Source organism: Micromys minutus (genome assembly GCF_963924665.1).
Source record: "Micromys minutus genome assembly, chromosome: 17".
Taxonomy (NCBI): Eukaryota; Metazoa; Chordata; class Mammalia; order Rodentia; family Muridae; genus Micromys; species Micromys minutus.
The window spans coordinates 23,290,746-23,311,102 of record NC_137952.1 but is presented as its reverse complement, the minus strand read 5'-3'; positions in this window follow the sequence as shown (position 1 = coordinate 23,311,102).

Below are 20,357 nucleotides of genomic sequence, written 5' to 3'. Positions count from 1 at the left end.
CCAGCTATAATACTCTTGTGCATATACTCAAAAGATGCTCCAATATACAACAAGGACACGTGCTCCATTATGTTTATAGAAGCCTATCATCCTTATATATACTAGCCAGAAGCTAGAAAGAATCCAGATGTCCTTTAACAGAGGAATGGATACAGAAAATGTGGTACATTAACACAATGGAGTACTTACTCAGCTATTTTAAAAAATGACTACAATAGAATTATTAGGGAAATAGATGGAACTAGAAAGTACCATCCTTCCGTAACCCAGTCACAAAAAAATACATGCTATGCACTCATTGATAAGTAGATATTAGCCCAATAGCTCGGATTACCCATGATAAAATTTACAGACACTTGAAGCTCAGGAAGAAGGAATACCAAAGTGCCAATGTTTCAGTCCTTAGGAGGGGGATCAAAAATATTCACAGGAGGAAATACCGAGCCAAAGTTTGAAGTGGAGACTGAAGCAAAGGCCATCCAGAGACTGCTCTAACTGGACATTCAACCCATATTCAGCCACCAAACCTAGACAATATTGCTGGTGCCAAGAAGTACATGCTGACTGGAGCCTGATATAGCTGTCTCCTGAGAGGCTTTACTAAATAGTAACAAATACAGAGGCATATGCTCAGAGCCAACCACTAAACTGAGAATGGGGTCCCCAATGGAGGAGTTAGAGAAAGGATTGAAGGAGCTGAAGGTGTTTGCAACTCCATAAGAACAACAATACCCACCAACCAGAGCTTCCAGGGATTAAACTACTACCCAAAGTTTACACATGGATAGACCCATGAATCCATCTGCATATGTAGCAGAGGATGGCTTTGTTGGGCATAAAAGAGAAGAAAAAGCCTTGGTCCTGACAAGACTAGATGCCCTAATGTAGGAGAATGTTAGGTCTGGGAGGGGGAGTGAGTAGATGGGTTAGGGGGCACTTTTACACATGCAGTGAGAAGGGGAATAGGATAGAAGGTTTATGAAGGGGAAATTGGGAAAGGGGGTAACATTTGAAATAAAAAATAAAATGTAGCCCCCCCCAAAAAGGAGAGAAAGAGAGAAAGAGAGAGAGAGAGAGAGAGAGAGAGAGAGAGAGAGAGAGAGAGAGAGAGAGAGAGCTAAAAAGTAATCTCAGCAATTTTTCTAATTTGATTTACATCAGTTCTTCCCCACCCTCGTTTTGTTCAAAGTTTGGATATTTTGTCCTAAATCATATTCAAAAAAGCTCTTGACCTTATTATAAATTCATTATTTACTATTTAAAGTGAGATAACTTGACACATCAGATGTAAAATACAATGCACTAAAATACTATGTATTCTGTATTTTATGCAGTACACACTAGACATGATTTTTGTATTAAAAGCATGGTTTACAGATTTCACTTTGTAACTTTGGTACTAAAGGCCTAATGAAATCCATTGTATCTTTCCAATATAATTACATTTCAATGTGTTTCAGAAGATAGTTGTAGCAACTTAATCAGAAGAACACAAAAAACAGAAACATTCATTCCATAATATATACATATATATATATATCCAATTAAAGCTGTATACCATATCTTGATGAACAGCATAGATAAAGGGTTAACAGAAAAATAATTTAGTGGTTAAAGGACATATGCTTAGATACAAAAAATACAGGAAAGGCAATTATCATAAAGTCCAGGACAATGGATGTCACTGGGGAAGGGGAAAGGGTCAGCCCTTGGGAAGGAAATGAGAAGCAAAGGCAGTATTGTAATCCTTGGTACAGCACAGAGATGTTTGCTCTTTAAGAAATGAATAAACTATATATCTGTGTTTTGTTCAGCTCTTTTAAATATATTTATAGCAAAGTGTTTCAAATTAGAACATACACAGATTTCAAAACATCCATTGAAATGTCATGATCTCTTAAATACTGAAACCCAGATTAATAGTTCCCAAGTTCTCCTCTTGACCTTATGTTGCCTTTGTGACTCCTTAGCATCTGTGATGCAATGAGTTTATAGACATAGCATGTTTATGGAGGCAAGGCAGAAGAGGGGAATGGGAAAGCATAAGAAAACTACCAGTGGGAGTATGACTTGATTCTGTTTTTTATTCTAATGTATCTAATTGGAGCTCCACTTGACAGTTTCCCAGAATAGTAGGTATCTTGTATGAGGTTATTATTTAGACACCCAGTTTTGTGAAGTTACCTTGTTGCAGATTGTTGTTCAGAACTGTTACATGTTGATGACTTTGTTCTTTTGAGTACATATATGAGATGTTTCTTTAGATTCAACTATTAATTGTAACACACACACACACACACACACACACACACACACACACACACACACACACATTTTAATTATCCATCCTGTCTCTTTTTTCTGATAAAAGTTGTGTATCACTTGGTCTACCATAGTGAATGTACTGGATTTAAATGCTAGTTCTGTAAATGTTTGAGCAAATGTACTTTTGTGTAGTCTTTCTTGTCTCCACTGTGGATACATTTGAGTCTTTGGCACCAATTCTATTGTTGGGATGGTGGTACTTCCAATCTCTGTACTGGACCAAAACTCTAACTCAGTTTACTGCAGGAGAAGAGGCACTGGGTGCATGAGAACCAATGGAAAATGTGTACTCATCACATATCTCTGAATCAGCCTCTTTTTTTTTCTTTGATATGCATCTGTTAAAGTGACAAAGGGCAGATTTCTGTAAGCTGGGACACCAGGCTTTCAAACGATTTGAGTGTAAGTATATTCATGAACGAATGACAGCTAATAGCTGTGAGGCTGAGGTGTCAACTTTAATACCACTTGTGCTGAAGCCCAAACTGGGATGCTTTGACAAAGTAACATTCAACAAATCAATAATTTGTCTGAGACTACAGTCCCTGACTCTGAGCCAGCTAAGCCATTCACACACGCAGAAGGAAAGCAACCCTGGGTCCTTATCTCCGCAGAGGTTAACACAAATGGACAGGAAACTCCACATTTGGTCTCACACTGCCCAAATGAGACAACATAGTTCCTTCTGATTTATTCTTTTTTTCCTTCCACTCCAAACCCAGCTCTATTGTGTTGCAGAGATATGAATGACAATGCCAAGGTCAAAAAGGCAACTCCATATCCAGTACATCAGACAATAAGGACACAACAAAGCTCCTTTTACAGACTTCCATTGACGCATGAAGAAACCCATTACTGGGCCATTTGTATGTTTTCTCTAAAATGACAACTACTGGCAGTGATGTCATAGTGATGATATGTCATTGTGCCCTGCAAGGAACTCCTGAAGGAAAAGGCAGTGGAAACCCACTCTCTCTCCTGGAAAAAGGTCAAACTCCTGTCGCTCTTGCTGACATGGCACAAGTACTAATCCACACACTTTATAGTCAACCAGAAACGGAGAGGGCACATTAGACAGCTTGTTTTGTGATCCTGACTGACTCATTGTAAGTCAGCTCCATTCTACATGCTGTACAACTGAAAATCCCAGTTTAGATTTCCTTTCATAGAGTACAGAAATGATACTTCTGAGAACTGTCATTGCTTCTGAAATTACAGTCAAATGGCTGTGATTTGGCCTACTGGAGGAAAAAGACTTCGTTGGGGCATGTTGGTCAGATCATTCTGCACCATTGGGATGTTGATGCAAGTCCTTTTGTAAGGTGGAAACAAGGTGAGAAAGAAACTCTGAAAGGAAACACCTTCAGAGCTTCTTATAGAATGATTTACAAGGACAGACTCCTATTGAAGTAAAAATTGAAAGAACCCAGATCTCCTTTAATAGAGAAATGGACACAGAAAATATGGTACATTTATACAATGGAGTATTACTTTGCTATAAATAACAATGACTACATGAAATTCTTAGGCAAATGGCTGGATCTAGAAAGAACTATCCTAAGGTAACCCAGTCACCAAAAAATACACTTGGTATGCATTTACTGATAATTGGGTATTAGCCCAAGGCTCAGAATACCCAAGATACAATTCACAGACCACATGAAGCTCAAGAAGGAAGACCAAAGCATGAATTCTTCAGTCCTTCTTAGAAGAGGGAGCAAAATACTATAGGGAGGAAATACGGAGACAAAGTGTGGTGCATAGACCAAAGGTGATCTAGAGCCTGCCCCACCTGGGAATCTTTCCACATACATACACCAAACCCAGACAATATTGCACATGCCAAGAAGTGTGTTGACAGGAGCCTGATATAGCTGTTTCCTGAGAGGCTTTGCTAGAGTTTGACAAATACAAAGGCAGATGCTCAGCAACTAACCCTTGGATTGAGTGCAGTGTCACCAATAGAGGGTTTAGAGAAAGAACTGAAGGAACTGAAGGGGATTGCAGCGTATAGGAAAAACAATATCAACTAACGAGACCCCTCCCCGCCCAGAGCTACCAGGTTCTAAACCACCAACCAAAGAGTACACATGGCTTCAGCTGCACATGTAGCAGAGGATGGCTTTGTTGGGCATCAATGGGAGAAGAGGCTGTTGGTCCTGTAAAGGGTCAATGCCCCAGTGTAGGAAAATACCAGGGAGGAGATGCAGAAGTGGGTGCGTGGGTGCGAAAAACACCCCAAGGGGGAAGATGGTATAGGAAGTTTCCAGCAGAGAAATCTGGAAAGACGAAGACATTTTTTAAAGCAAATCTGTACGTGTATCAGTTTGAATTTTTAAAATTTGTAACATATAGGTACTTATGAAAACTAGACATACAGCACAAAAAGTGCTTGGGGATTCTAACTGGGATGAAACTCTCTCTTTAGACACATGAACCACAGCCTCTATTCAATCCTCAAGTACTTTGAACTGCCAAGTTGTACCCATACTAAACTATTTAGAGCTAGTTGTTAGGAACTTTCTCTTCTTAATTCAAACAGCCTTTGCCTTTCCTTCTTTCCTTTTTTTTTTTTTTTTTTTTTTTTTTTTTAGTTTCATCTTGTGGTTTTTATTGCATACAAGCAAGCCCCCTTTAAAGAAATAGTAACTCTGGCTAGAGAGATGGCATAGTGACCTCCGACCTTTATAGGACCCAGATTAGATTCTCAGCACCCATGTGGTAGCTCACAAACTTCTGCAACTCCAGTTTCATTAGATCTGATGCCCTTTTCTGGCCACTGCATGTATCAGACACACATGTGCTATGCATACATACATACAGATAACCTTATGTATACACTTAAATATGAATTAAAAATAATAAACAGTTTTGAAGAATAGTGTAATTACATATTATTATCAATTAATATATTTTCCATGACACTTTATCCCTTGTAACACTTGATGTTCTTTATATTTTTTCCTAGTTTGATAAAATTTATTCGCATAGCAATGCAGAATCATTTTTCTGACCTACTTTGTTTTAGTTTCTGAGGTGAAAACATTATAGGGTGGCTGTGGATGCTATGTTTCCAGGACATTTCCAGGTTACATAAGCCATCACTTCATTTCAGTTTGGAGGCAAAATGTGACTTCTCTGATATTGTCACAGGCAGATCCTAAAGAATTGGGTTTTTATTTCTTAATGCCATTTAACATTCAGATGTAGAATATCCTTAGCATTTCCAGAGACAGTAGATATATAGAGAGATATAGAGAATTATATAGGATAGGTTCTGTGGCAAACAATGATTGGGGATATGTTTACAATCCTATTGGCAGGGCAAGGAGAGATGGCTGAGATTTTAAGAGCATGCGTTGCTGTTCCAATGGACACCCGTTCATCCCTAGCATCCATCCAGTAGTTTGTCATTCCAGTTCTAGGGAATCCAATGTCCTTTTCTGGCCTTTGCATCCCAGGTTACACACTATATACAGACATACATGCAGACAAAACATCCACATATATAAAATAAATAAATAACTCTAAAAGCAAATAAAAATCCTATTGGTGGTTAGTATGGGAGGGAAGACTTGCTTTTATGTATACATGTAAGTATGTACGCATGTAAGTATGTATGTCTGTAAGTATTATGTATACATGCATGCATGTGTGTATATAATTATGTATGTTAGTATGTATGTACATAAGTATGCATGTATGTACATAAATATGCATGCATGTATGTAAGTATATATGTATGTTTTAAATGTGGTCACTGGAAAGTTGTCCACGCCTCAGTGGATAACACCACATTCAAGTACATATGGCCAATATTAATTGGTCTTAGAGAACTAAAAATATTACTTAAAAGTTATGGGCGGCAGAGATAAAAACAGAGAAGGAGATATGTGTGGGAGTCCTAGAGCAGTTGGAGGAAGACATTATGGGGAGGCAATGTGGAGAAGATAGACTCTGAATATGCGTGGCACTTTTCAAAGAATAAATTGAAATATATTAAAGAAACAATTCAGGTTAAAGAAAGTTCAATTTCTGCATGAAGCATGGAAAAGGACCTGCTTAGTTCTTATCTTCTGTTATTGAGCCTTATCATTGAATATAGATTTTTTTAAGTTTAATATACCCCCTTAAAAAGTTGCAACAAAGTCAGACATTTTGTGACCCAACTAAATGAAAAAAATTAGAAGATGGATTATTTTAATCTTCCATTAATCTTTCTCTTGATTTTTTTTGATGTGGACTTGGTTTTATGTTATCTTGACATTCACTGGGATTTGCCTATGTTCATGATAATAAGCTCTTTCTTTTTCTTTCTCTTTCTCTCTGTCTCTCTCTTTTTAGAAAGCTGCAAGCCATTTGATGGAATTTTACTCTACAACATTCAGTCTGGGAGGAACTTTGAGGAAGCTATGAGCATGCTGCTTTTTGCCCTCTGTCTTTGGGGACAGTGTAATAAAATAGTGAAAGGAAATGGAGACGAGATCATGTGACCAGATGACTTATGGACAAGCATGTTTCCCTGGTGTTCCCATTCATTTATCTCTACTGTATAATGCATTTTTCTTGTTTTACTGGGTAATTAAACCTTCAACACTCCCAAGTTTTCGAAGAATCTGAATCCCATTACAGAGAGATGCCTGAGTCTGATTCCCTGGTATTATTATCAGGAGTTGGCCTCTTTCAAAGGGAATGCTTTTGATAATGCTAGGAGAGGTCTCTAAGGAGCGTCCCCACTCTGAGCAAGTTAAGCACTGTCATATGTCTTGGCAGGGTTTGCTGAACTTTTAGGTTAACGTCTACAGCTGTTTTTCCCCTCCCACCTAAATTTTGTTTTAAACTTATTGCCTTGTCTGCTTCTTAACAGAACAGGATCATTTTCCAGCAGTAGGGCTATTCTTGTTTTTCAAGTCACATTTTATGTAAAGGAAAAAAAGAGAGAGAAAAAAATTCACATCAAAGCCCTCAGAGGAAAGACCAAATATTTTCTGCATGTGTTGCCCTAGTTCAGCCATAGGCTCATACAAACACTGGGCATGAGTTTCTGAAGGTTTACACTAGCTATGCTGATCTAATGGTCTTAAAGCCAGCTGTGTGTGTTATGTGTTCTTTATCTGAAATGCACAACAAGGATCCTTGTTTACATGTATCTATCTGTTTATCTATCTATCTATCTATCTATCTATCAATCATCTATCTATCTATCTTCTCTCTGTTTATGGTTTTTGATGTGGGCAAAGAAAATTAAAAAGTTATGTTTTATTGTGGCCCCTTTTATACATGTATCCATCACCATGCATTTTGATTTTTGATTTTGAGTAAGCAAACTACAGTTTCACTCATTTTTTTTAAATGACTCAAGTAGTCAAAGGTATATCTAATTTGCCCAAGAATATACTGCACTTGATAATTAGGAGATGTAATAACTGTCAGTGTGGGATAAAAACTTTCAAGTACGTCATGCAGATACTCTTAGATAGAAGACACATACTTTGGTACCAAGACCAGTTAAACCTACCACCATCTCACTCTGTCAAAGAAAGGGATTCTCTTTAAAAAGCGCAGAAATTCCAGAAGTTATACATGGTTTGTTTTAGCAACCTCTTTGAATTAAAAACAAATTCTAGAGGTGACTAAACCCAACGTTCCTCTTCTAAACAGGGTAAGGGCAGAGATACAGGGGATTCTCCCAGGAAAGGACTTCCGAGGAAAGACTCGAATCTCTTAGTTTTAAAAAAAACTGGCAGCATGGTAAAACAAATGGAAATGGGGCTCCATAACCTTCACCCTAGCCAGCACACCTGCTCTGCTGTGGGACCTCAGGCAAGATCATATGTATTGTGTTGTGCCTAGTAGCAGGACCCAGCAGCAGGACCCAGCACTGCGATGGCAGCATATTCTGATTTCATGAGAGCTAGAATGGAAGCTTAGCTAGGCCATTTGCTCAAAACGTAACTATAAATGTTTAAACTAATCTGAGCCCCCCCTCCCCAACTCATTTGGAGCTGAAGCAAGTATTATTGTTAGAATTGTACATAACCTTCACATAACACACATTATATACTCAGCAAACAAGAGAGATGAGATGATGCCCACTGGGCTCACTAACTCCATGTGTTCTATGGTAGTGAAAGCGGCTGTCTTTGGAGATGGCTGAAGTGGGCATCGCCAGGAGGACCCGGGCATGAGACGCTCTTTGTAAGCACCACAGCAATTTACAGCAGGAAGCTTAAACAGTGAGAGGTGAGGAGATGCTTTAAGTCTAATTAGCAAATTAATTGTAATGGTTCTGCTTTTAATTGACTTTGGGTTTTAATTGACTTTGGGCTCTGGGAGACTTCCTGCATTGGTTAGAGGGGAGGTTTAGTAGCTCTTTCAGGTTCAGGCACTATTATGAGACAAGATTTATTAAAGTTATCCTTTGTATTTGTTGACAAGTGTTTTTACTTGAATATTTGTTTATTTCCTCCATGACTTCTGGAATTAGATCATAAGGCAGCAGGGGCTAGAGAGACGACTCAGAAGATAACAGCACTAGTTGCTTTTCCAGAGGATCCGGGTTGAATTCCTAGCACCCAACATGGCAGCTCACAGCTGTCTGGAACTCTATTTCCAGAGGATTCTATGTTCTCCTGACCTTGGTGAGCACCAGGCACAGACAAACATTCAAACAAAACAGACATACACAACCAATAGAAATAAGTCCATTTTAAAAAACAATAAAGCAGACACACAAGAAAATAAAATCCACTTTTTTCAGTCCCAGCCAAATGATTTTCAGTGAATTTACTGTTTTATACCAATCAACGGGTTAATGTACACCTTCTATAGGAATGATTTTTTTTGAATGAGCAATTGAAACAGTGTGAGTCTTGTTAGAGTCTCGGGGCTGTTGCTTGGAGTGCTCCGTGTGGATTTACTTTTCACCTCTTAACTTGAAGAAAGAACATGGAGCTGCATGGTATGGGCAAGACCATCCTGTGATGCTCAGAAGAAAAAGTATCCGAATGGACCAGGCAATAGTGCAGCAGCAGAGGAAAGAAAGTAACAGTGAGACTAATCCATTTCTTCTAATGTGCCTTAGCTGACATACCAAACACGCTCCTGTTCACCATATTTTTTGTCTGCTTAGCTACAGCACTCTGTGTAGAAGAGGAAAAGAAATTCACCTGTACAGTCTTAGCTAGAATGTCCATCACCTGAACGGCTAATATATTTTCCTTCTACAAGTGAACGTTGGTTATGTTTTACCATATGCTTACCATGCAGTTTTTATCACCATTGTTCTGTGGTACAGCTTGAGATCAGGGACTGTGATACCCCCAGAAGCTCTTCTATTGTATAGGATTGTTTTGGCTATCCTTTTTTGTTTGTTGGCTGGTTGGTTTGTATGTTCTTTTTTGACATGAAGTTGAGAATTGTTTTTTCAAGGTCTGTAAAGAATTGTGTTGGAATTTTGATGTAAACTTTATGCAATCAGTAGATTGCTTTTTGGAAAGGTAGCTATTTGCACTATGTTAATTTTACTGATACATGAGTATGGGAAATCTTTCCATCTTCTGATATCTTCTTCAATTTCTTTCCTCAAAGACTTGAAGTTTTTGTTTCACTTGCTTGGTTAGGGTTCCACCAACTTATTTTACATGATTTGTGGCTATTATGAAAGTTGTTGTCTCCCTAACTTTTTTTTCAGCCTGTTATTATTTATATAGAGAATGGCTACTAACTTCTTTGAAATAGTCTTATAACCAGCCAATTTGATGAAAATTTTTATCAGTTGTAGTTTTCTAGTAGAATTTTCAGGGTAACTTGTGAATCATATCCTCTGTGAACAGAGATACTTGTACTTCTTTTTTTCACATTTGTGTCCTCTTGATCTCCTTTAGTTATCTTATTGCTCTAGCTAGAATTTCGAGTACTATATTAAAGAGCTAGAGAGAGAAAGTGAACAGCTTTATTTTGTCACGATTTTAGTGGAATTGCTTTAATTTGATGTTGGCTATTGGCTTGCTGTATATTTCCTTTTTTGTGTTTAGGTATGTGTCTGTATCCCTGATCACTCGAAGACTTGTAACCTGAAGGGGTATTGGATTTAGTCAAAGGCTTTTTCAGCATCTAATGAGATAATGATGTGTTTTGTTTTTCCTTTCAATTTGCTTATATGGTGAATTCATTGACATATTTTCATATATTGAATCACCCCTGAATCTCTGGGATGAAGCCTACTTGGTTATGGTGGTTGATGTCCTTGGTGTATTATTAGATTTAGTTTGCAATTATTTTATTTTATCAAGTATTTTTGCATCAACATTCAAATGAGAAATTGGTCTGAAATTTTCTTTCTTTGTTAAGTCTTTGTGTGGTTTAGGCATCAGGATAACTGTGGCCTCATAAAATGAATTTGGCACTGTTTCTTCTGTTTCTATTTAATAAAATACACTTGAGGAAAATTAGCTCTTCTTTGAAAGTCTGGTAGAACTCTGTGCTAAATCCATCTGGCCCTAGACTTTTTTTTTTGATTGGGAGACTTTTAATGACTGCTTATATTTCCTAAAGGCTTATAGGACTGTTTGTATTGTTTACCTCATTTTAATTTAACTTTGGTAAGTGTTAACTGCCTAGGCAACCATTCATTTCATTTAGAGTTTTCCAGGTTTTTTGAATATAGGCTCGTGAAGTATGACATAATGATTCTTCGAGTTTCCCCAATGTCTGTTGTTATGTCTCTATATTCATTTCTGATTTTGTTAATTTGGGTACTTTCTATCTGACCTTTAGTTAGTTTGGCTAAGGGTTTGTCTGTCTTGTTAATTTTCTCAAAGAAAAAGCTCTTAGTTTTATTGATTCTTTGTATTATGCTCTTTGTTTCTAAATAATTGATTTTAGCCATGAGTTTATTTCTTTATATCTACTCTCTTTGGGTTTATTTGCTTATTTTTGTTTTATTTTGTTTTTGTTTTTCAAGAGCTTTCAGATGTACTTTAAAATAATCCGTATGAGAACTCTCCAACTTCTTTATGAAGGAATTTAGTGATATGTACTGTGGATTGATATCTATATGCAGATGAGGGCAGGCATAATATAAGGCAAGGCCTGTGATTGGGGAGTGAAAAAGAGAGGCTGAGAATTTTAGAGATGGGACAGAGAGTATGGATAGAAAGAGAAGGAGAAAGATGGAAAAGTAGGACAACCCAGACCTGTGTGGCTTTAAATAGCCACTGGTAGTTATCAATATCTTATAAGGGATAGATAATTATAGGATCATTTGTCTTATCTAGGTGGACAGTTTATATCAATATCAATTGTCTCTGAGTTTATTGTGTGGGCGTTTTGTGGGGTGAGAATTTACTGATATAAATCTGATTGATAAATTGAAAGCCTCAAGAGTTTTGAAATTACTTGGTTACTGGGAGTTGTAACTAAGCAGAGTACGCAGCAAGAGAGCTGGGAGAGAGGCAGTTGCTGCTGGGGCTAGCCATGGCGGTGAGATCTCTGCTGGGGCCAGAGAGTAGCTGGCACTAGTGTAGCATTGTGCCTTTTTTACATTCTAAAATATTTACCACCACAATGAACTTTCCTCTTAGCACTGCTTTCAACATGTCCCATAAATCTGAGTATGTTGTGTTCTTATTGAATTCTTTGAATTTTGGAATGTTTTTAGTTTCCTTTTTTATTTCTTCCCCAACCCAGATATCACTGAGTAGAGAGTTGTTTGATTTCCATGAGTATATAGGTTTTCTCATGTTTCTCTTGCCATTGATGTCCAGCTTTAATCCATGGTGGATACAAGTAGTTATTTCATTTTTATTTTATCTTTTGTGGGTTTCCTTGTGACTGAGCATGTGGTCAGTTTTGGAGAACGTTCCATGACATGCTGAGAAGAAGGTAAAATCTTTTTTTGTTTGGCTAAAATATTCTATAAATAGATGTTAGATCCATTTGATTCATAACCTCTGCTAATTTCATTATTTCTCTGTTTAGTTTCTTTCTCAATGACCTGTCAATTGTTTAGAGTGGAGTGTTTATGTCTTCTACTATTAATAGGTGGTGTTTAATGATTTAAGCTTTGGTAATGCTTCTTTTACAAATGTGGGTGGACTTGTATTTGGAGCATAATGTGCAGAATTGAGACATCATTTTCCTTTGATGATTATGAATAGTTCTTCTGCATCTCTTTTGATTACTTTTGGTTGATAGTCTTTTTAATTAGATATTAGAATGTATGAATAACTACTTCAGCTTGTTTCTTGAGTTAATTTGCTTGTAAAACCTTTTTCTAACCCTGTACTCTGAGGTAATATGTATCTCTCTTGCTGGGGTATATTTCTTACATTCATCAGAATGATAGATTCTGTTTTTCCCCTGTATTCACTATGCTACCCTGTGTCTTTTTATTGGTAATTGGGATCATTGATACTGAGAGATATTAATGATTTTGAGTCCCTGTTATTTTAATGATGGTAGTGGTACTTTGTGTGTGTGTGTGTGTGTGTGTGTGTGTGTGTGTGTGTTTGCATAAGTCTCTTCTTTTGGTTTTGTTGGTGTGGAATCTTCTATTTATTGTGTTTTTTTGGCTGTTGTTATCTTACATGTGTTGGAGTTTCTCTTCTAATATTCTCTGTAGGACTTGACTAGTGGATAGATATTATTTGAATTTGGTTTTGTGATAGAATATTTTATTTTCTATGTCTATGGTTTCTGAAAATTTTGCTAGGTATTATAGTCTGGGCTTACATCTATAATTTCTTAAAGACTGTAAGACATGTCCCTGCTCTCTGGCTTTTAAAATCTCTTTTGAGAAGTCTGGTAGAATGCTAATAGGTCTGCTTTTAAATGGTACTTAGTCTCTATTCCTTGTGGCTTTTAATTATCTTTGTTCTTTGCTTTTACTGTTTTGATTAATATATGACATAAGGTCCACTCTATTTGGGGTCCTGTAAGCATTTTGTATATGTATAGGCATCTTTTTCTTTAGATTAGGGAAATTTTCTTCTATGATTTTGTTGGAGATATTATCTAGGCCTTTGAGTTGGTAACCTCCTTCTATTCCTATTATCTTAGATTTGTTCTTTTCATAGTTTTCTGAATGTTTTTGGTTAGAAACTGTTTAACTTTAGCATTTTTTTTTGACAGATGTATCAATTTCTTCTATTGTATCTTCTACACCTGAGATTCTCTTTTACATCCCTTATATTCTCTAGGTGATGCTTGTGTCTATAATTCCTGTTTTCTTTTCTAGATTTTCTATCTCAAGGGTTGGTTTAGTTTGTGTATTTCTTGTTGCTTCTATTTCCATTTTCAGGTCTTGAACAAATGAATAAATATTAATTTTTCACCTCTTTGATTGTATTTTTCTGTATTTTTAAATAATTATTCATTTTCCCTTTAAGAGCTTCTACTGGTTTAATTGTATTTTCCTATATTTCTTTAAGGGATTTATTAGTTTACTCTTTAAAGGCCTCTATCATCATTGTAAATTTAGATTTAAGATCATTTTCTTGCAACTCAGGTGTGTTCACATATACAGGGCTTGTTGTAGTAGGATAGCTGGTCTTTGGTGGTGTCATATTGTCCTGGCTTTTGCTGTTGTGTTCTTATGCTGGCCTTTTGCCATATGGTTGACTCTAGTCTTGTCAGCCAGGTAGTCCCTGATGGGACTGCAGGTAGAGCTGGTTGTCCCTGGTGGTAGCAGGCTTCCAGGTAGTCCCTGATGGCACTGTAGGCAGAGCTGGTAGTCTCTGATGAATTCAGGCTACTGGTTGTCCTTCATGTGGACAGCAAATAAAGTGCAGAGAGGACAGGGCAGAGCTCACCTCTCCTGGGTTTGTCCAGAGGAGTTAGGCAAAGAATTGGGGTAAGGGTCTCCAGTGATTGCTGATCTCTTCAGGTATCTGGGTTTGTGGTGTGAACCAGAAAATGGAACCCAGGGGAGACTGGACAAACCTCAAGGCTGCTAGGGTTTGGGGATTGGAGAACTAACCTGATTTTCTTTGGTAGCAGCTGGCCTCCAGGTTGTCAGTTGGAGCTGTGGCCTGGAATTGGAGTGAGAGGGGCAAGGCAGAGCTCATCACAACTGGGTTTGCCTTGTTTTCCCTGGTAGCAGCAGGGCTCCAAGTACTCAGGTGGAACTGTGTCCCAGGAAATGCAAAAGTGTTCTTAACCACTGAGCTATATCTCTAGCTCAGATTGTAAGTATTTTTGAATAAAAAAATTCTGAAAAGTAGAACAATAGAGCAACATGTTTGAATAGAGCAAGATACGTGTGTGTCTGTGTGTTTGTGTGTACTTGTGTGCAATATAACTTCATCCCTTAGTTCAAATAAATACCAAATCTTACCTCTAATAGTGACTGAATTCATACACTCACAAGAACTCGTTATGTCATTTTCATTGATATGGTAGATATAAAATGCTCACAGTCAGGCATAGCAATAATGGGCAGTATGGACACACAGAGTAGAAGTTTGTAAGCAGTAAGAACCTGGTTTTGTTTATTTGTTGTTTTCTTAAGCAGTATTAGTGATGCAAGGTTAACCAAACTGACCATTTTTGAACTGGACAGTTTATATATTTTGTTGATTTAATGTTTACCTATATTAATAAGTTATAAACTCATCAACTTGGTAGAAGCTACCGCAAACAGCTAGTAATGTATCACAGAAGATTTTATCTTGCTAAAATGTAAGTTGTATAGAAACCTTAGGGGTGGGGTGGATCTCTGTGGCAGATGATACTCTTGTTTCTGCTGGAACTATTTTTGCTACCATTGTTATAATTAACTAATGATGATATTCAAAATGATTTTTAAAAACTGTATATAGTTGCCAGAAATACTTTTAATTCTAAGGCCATAGTAGACCTGCTTTAAAGATTCTCATGGAGAGGGTGAAAAGAAGCATGGAGAAAAATATAGATTATAAAGAGGGGTAAGATCAGAGCAGCATTAAAATACTTGGTCCAAGTCAAGTGGACCCTGATGTCCTTCTGTTGGATCAGAGAAAGTATGTGGTTCTTGTTTTTTGGGAGCCAAGTCTACCTGTCCTGAAGGTGAGTTGGGGTGACAGGGATGTAACATTTCAAAATTCTCACTAGGGCTACCTGAAATACCCTCTTAGCAACTTGATGTTTTTTTCTGGTTATGGCTAAGGCAACTACAGCAGCTCTGTTACTGACCAAGATCAGATCCCTAGTGGTATAATTGGTAAAACTCTAAGACTATATATATATATATATATGTGTGTGTGTGTGTGTGTGTGTATGTGTGTGTGTGTGTGTGTGTGTATGTGTGTGTGTGTGTGTGTGTGTGTGTGTGTGTGTGTGTGTGTGTGTGTATATTCTCTTGTGGCTATACCTTTTTCACCTTGACAAGGAAGTAGATCTTTTGGAAATGCTTTAATTGGCTTCTTTGTCTGGGTGTGGAAGACCCCTTGAAGACAGAAACGTTCTTGATCCCCACAGCTATTTCCGTTAACCCCTTATAGACTGCATCATGTGTGCACCCAGCTGCTGAACTGTTCTAATGAGGTGACACTGATTTTAATGGGCCAAAAAAGATGGATGATTCACACCAGATGTCCATAAGGGCCATTCGGGGATTGCTCTGCCGAATGCATAGTAGATCATGTTGCTCGCTGAATTCTTAAGGGGTTAACTTGACCTTTCTCTTTTAACACAGCACTAAATGTAATGCAATTTCCATTTTCGGTGTCCCTTTTATTTATATAGAAAGGCTTCATGACAAACCAACCAGACCTTTGAGAATAAGTTTCCTATTTATGTCCTTGCCATCTATAAAACCTTGTGGGTGATTTTGAAAGAGGAGTAGACAGAGATGGTGAACACTATCCAAGGTTTTATAACCAATACTTCCACATCAAACTTTCCCAGAGTCAGAGCTTATTTCTGAGGACTATTGTTCAGTGCTGCATACCTGTTCCTCAGAGTTTATTTTATCCCAGCTAACCAATACTCTTGCCTCTTGAAGTATGAAAAGAAGATAAAAGGGGAAAGGTAGGAATCATAATTCTTCTCTCAAGTCTAATATCCTCGACATCATATCATATTATTCCTTGATATATTCGTGATTCTGGTAAAAAATGATTTACCCTATCTGGTCTCTTTTGCTAGGAATTAGACCTATGATACCTCATATTCTGACTTTTAATTCTTTTCTTCTTGCTTGTTGGCCCAAAGTAGGTAGTGGCATCCTGCCCTGAGGTCATTATGTATTTATTCACCTTTATGAAAGAGAAGTATCTGAATAGTTCATTAGTTATGATCTTTGTAGTCAATGAAACTTCAACTCTGCTATGTTTCTGTAGATGGTCAGATATTTTAACTGATTACAAAAGAAGCCCATGGGTACAAAGACTTATAAAAGCAACTAGTATAGACATATTTGCATAACTCCTAAAAAGCAACCAAATGGCAGCTCTTCATTTTTCTCTTTTGTCCTCTGCTATGTTTTACAACTTAACTATAATTGTACTAAGTGAAAAATTTTATTTTACCTTGAAGGTGTCATAGCAATCTGTGTGTAATTGCTTAGTAATATTTCTGCTTCTCATTGTAAATTTAAATTTCGCGTGTTGGGGATACCTTTAAGGATTTGTTTTTATTTTATGTATTAAGAGTGTTTTACCTACATGCATGTCTGTGCACACGTGTGCAGTGGCAGGGAAGGACAGGAGAGATTATAGGTCCTGGACCTGGAATTACAGGTAGTTGTGAACTGCTCTATGGGTAGGGGCTGGGAATTGAATCCAGTTTCTCTGCAATAACAGCCTGGGTTTTTAATTACTAATTCATCTCTACAGCTCACATGTTGAGGATTTTTTGTCTATGTATTCCTTTGTGATGCCTATTCTTTTTAAAATATATGAAAACAAACAGAGCCCCTGTGAAAACAAAGATGAGGAGGAAAGTGAGGGGCCAAAGGTGGGACTCATAGGATCTTACAGGGGCTCACAGACACTAAACTGACAGCCAGGGAGCCTGGACTGACCTAAGCCCTCTGCATGTATGTTACATGGGGTAGCATAGGCTTCGTGTGGGACTCCTAACAGTGGGAGTAGATGTTTCTGGTTCTTTTATTTGTTTTTAGGACCCCTTTTCTCCTACTGGGTTGCCTGACCCAGCCTTAATAAAGTAAGGTGCCTAGTTTTACAGCAACATGATATGCCATGGTCATTTGCTATCCTTGTGAGGCCTGCCCCCCCTTTATTTAAGAAAAGGAGAAAGAGTAAATCAGGGTGTGGGTTGGGAAAAGAGGTGGTGGGAGGTGGGAGGAAAGGAAATGGAAGGAGAGGAGGGAGGAGAAATGCAGTCAAGATGTAAAAATAAAAAAAAAGAAATATATTTATATTTAATTACAAAAATAAAATAAATCAGGTATGTAGACTCAGGAAACAGGCCTTTAGTGCAGGATTCCTGGTAATCTGAGGGAGACTTAGTTTGTGTTAATGTTCTATGCAGCTGCATGTGTCTCTCAAATTTTTCTCCTTCTCTCCCGATTTAGGGCTTTCTGAAGTTCTATTTCTCAGAGATATGGATTTTGCAGTTTTCAGCTTTAAGCCACTGTTAGCTTTCTCTATTCTTATGCCATTGCTGTCAATTTTGAGATAGGTACATTCTGTATTTTTTCCAATTCTCTGTGCTTCTATCGGCAAGGGTCCTTGGGCTGTAAACCTCCTTATAGTTGTCTTTCATAGTATGTTTTTTTATGGCTGCCTCTTGCTATGCTTTGCAGTAAAATTATTTCCAATTGGTTTCTCTTAAGAGCTGATCATGGTGATTTCTCAAGAGCGGGGAAGAGTATCTTTCCTTTGGTAAAGAGGAAGAACCAGACGATTGTTTTTCTCTAGAACATTTTATGGTCTTCAAGAAAGTGGTAAAGAAAGTACAGCAAGTGCCAAACCAGGAGGGGCTACTCCATGCAGGAAAGGATGGTCCATGCAAGAACTATGTGGAGTTCGTGATGGTGAAAGGAAACTGGAAACTCAGTTCCTGTAGTTACAGTCTTAGAACTTTCTCATCCCACTCTGTGTATCAAACAGCCTCCTCCCACTTGACCAGTCCCCATAGAAGTGTCCCAGGCAAACATATCTCCAAGCTTTAACTGGCTCTGCTTCCTGACTTTGGTCTTTCTATTTGTCATAAGTCCTTGGTTCCTGGACAGATTCAAGAAATGCCACTAATGTCTATTTTCTTGCCTTTTCCTTGAAATGAAACAAGGCAACAACTGCCAAGCTCCTTCCATGTTGGAACCGAGACCATAGCCTTATACGAAGGACTTAGATTCACCAAATTAATGTAAAAATACAAGCTATATTAAACCAAAACCATTACATTACCCCCTTTAAATAACTCTCTTAATAGAGTTCTGGTTTTCACACTTTTTTTTTTTGGCTAGAAAGAAGATACTTTGATCCTCTGTTGCAAAATAGAACATTGTCTACTAATTGTTTGAAGGAAAATCTTAAAGAATATTTATTTACCAGTAGAGTATATATATATATATATATATATATACCTACTATTGGATGTCTCTTAACACCACAGCATCTCTGAGAATACATTTTGTCAATATCCATAAGTTGCTTCTCATTTCTTAGGACACATACTGAGATACTTTATAAAGTAAACAAGTCACTTTGTGACCTGGTCCTGCTCTCTCCAGTCTTTTTTATGCTTTTGTTCATCTCCTTCAGTTACTTTGTCCAGTTGGCCTCCTATGGTTCCTCAAGCTTCCCCCTCTGTGACCTTCACTGTGCAGTCACCCTATGGCTAACATGCTCCTTTCCCTCGGAAACTTCAGGATACAGCTAATCTCACAGGTTGGCCCTGAATAGAAATATTTCTCAGTATATCTCTTAATAAGTGTCACAAGTGTAATCAACTATTCAAAATTATCACATAGTTCTTTCCTTAAGCTCTATCTCACCCAGCCAGCAACATACTCAAGGGGATCAGAGACTGCTTGGTCCACAAGTTTCAATCGCTCATGTAGCCTCAGGACTCCTGGACATTATTTCCAAGTGCACTGATTATGGATGAATGAAAATCCTGTCTCTATTTTCATCTTACCAAAAAAAGAAAAAAAGAAAAAAGAAAAGAAAAACAAATTCTTGGCTTGTGGTTAAGTGGTAAAGTATAGAGAGGCAGTCCAGCCAAGCAGAGGCTCCTCAGAAGGAAAGTATGTGCAGAAATTTCATTTTAGAGATGAGATGAAAATTCTCCCCTAGGGAAATTCAGAAATATTTGTAAAGAGACCCTGTTTCTTACTACTTTGCAGATGTCGCTTAATTTCTCTGGTTCCTGAAGAAAGAGGTAGCCCAGAAGACCAGAAATTTCAGGGACACTTGAATTGCAGCAGCCATAAAAATGTGATAACCATTATCAGCTAACTAATCTTTCTCTTCAAGTTTCCCAATGATTAGAGTGAACCATGAAAAATTGCCTCAAAGCCACGGATGACAGAATGATTCCCTGGGCAAGTTTTGTGGTGATCCTAAGACTCCTGAAGTCATCCCAGGAATTCAGGCTTGACTTCTCTGGATGTATTAAAAGTAGGCACCCTTCACTTGCTTGTGGTGTGAGGTGGTAGATACACAAAATTGAAGGTAACCACGGACAGACATTTAAATCTATACAAACTGTAACATGGCTGCATTGTACGCAGCCTATTCTCATGTGTTATCACATTTGCTTATCAAACAACTCACTGGGACAGAATTTCTTGTTTCCATGAAAAGAAATTAAGAGAACTGAAGTTTCACATGTCTCTGCCAGGAAGAAAATGTAAAGTCTGTCTTCTGAGGTCCCTCAAATGGTAAATCTCATTTTGGAGGTATGTCCATCCTTCTGAATAGCATCTATGACATTTTGGGGGTTACTTTTTTCATCTGATATTGTCTTTCACACAAAATCGCCACCCTTATCATTTCAAATATTGATGAAATTTGAGGTGATGCACCCCGTGAGCTGAAACGCACTTTAATGTTTGGTTTTACAGTTCCTGAAACTTTCATTCA